General features: G+C 35.0%; 1 long non-coding RNA gene across 1 annotated transcript; it reads left to right on the forward strand.

Moving 5' to 3' along the window:
• The first annotated feature begins 472 nt into the window (after window positions 1-472).
• Window positions 473-1,000, forward strand: LOC141481004 (uncharacterized). Its single transcript, XR_012464691.1, has 2 exons — window positions 473-625; window positions 734-1,000. It is a non-coding gene; the product is annotated as an uncharacterized lncRNA (long non-coding RNA).
• Window positions 1,001-1,259: the final 259 nt, after the last annotated feature.

Here is a 1,259-nt window from a genome sequence, read left to right on the forward strand (position 1 = left end):
GAAAAACGTTTCCTTATTGAAGCGCATGCCTATACGTCATGAGCAGCGTTGGGTGAACCAATCGGTGAAGAGTAAAATACGTGACTTCCGATGCATTTCCAAGTCGGTAAGTTAAATCACTGAATTATCGGAAAAGGTGTGTGAAACAGAAAGGGCAATAATTTGAAACCTATCGACATCTAAAATTTTTAGGTATATTTACCATTACAAAACCTCTAAGTCCCTCTGACCCATAGATGGCGAAAGATAATTGATAATGTTTGTTCACTATTGTTTAATTTAAACAAGCTGTCAATTATTCACCTACACTTAGTCCGAATTCAATTTGATATAATAATCAAAAAAACAGTAAAAATAATTTCCTTTTCGACACGTCTTGACATGAATTTTTATAAATAATCGTGAAACGGTACCTCTCGCGTCCTCCATCAGCGAACAGAGAAACGTTGTCTTACGAGTCCTATGATGACAACTGTTTCACAGATCGCGACTAATAATCTAACTTGATGAATCTTATTTTCTGAAATTGGGTCAACAGAACCACTAATAAGCTAACCTAAATGGTACAACGAAAACAATCTGAAGGATTATGGAACTAAACTACAACTGGACGGTCAGCTAACAGGTGGGTACAATAATATAGTTATTTTCAATTAGAAGGAAAATTATTTCCGTAAGAGTTAGTTATTTAGGCTTGGTAAGACATGTATTTTGAAGTGTTATTTACTTTCAGGTATCCACATCGAAAACCGAGGACAATCTAGCTCAAATTATGTCAACTGCTCCCTATATCCTTACAACCTCAAATTTATCCTATAACGAAAGGCTATACGAAACGAAAGAATATATTCCAAACAAATAATGGGCTCACCTAATTTTTGACATTCATCCAGTGGCGCGGAAAATCATGATGTCCGGGGATATGTCCAATAATGTTGTAATTGTTGAATGTAAAATGTTTATTTTATATGAATACGGAATAATATATTTTTTTTCCTCATGAAGTTGATTTCATTATCAATATTTTGAACTATATATTTTTAAGTAGATAATTATCCCGTTACAAACCCCCCTTACTTGAAGAAAATTTACTGGGGTAAATTTTCATCCGCGCTAGCTGAACCTCCTGACTTCAAATCTTTCACGTTCCATATCCCTTTGTAGTTTCCATCTTCATCTTGTAACTCATACGTCCAAGGAGATACTCTCTTCTTCACGTAAAACGGTCCCACGTATTTTGGTGCTAGCTTTGCTGAGTA

This window comes from Leptinotarsa decemlineata, unplaced genomic scaffold (genome assembly GCF_025532065.1).
Source record: "Leptinotarsa decemlineata unplaced genomic scaffold, Ldec_3_MD MMD2_tig00000035_RagTag_RagTag, whole genome shotgun sequence".
Taxonomy (NCBI): Eukaryota; Metazoa; Arthropoda; class Insecta; order Coleoptera; family Chrysomelidae; genus Leptinotarsa; species Leptinotarsa decemlineata.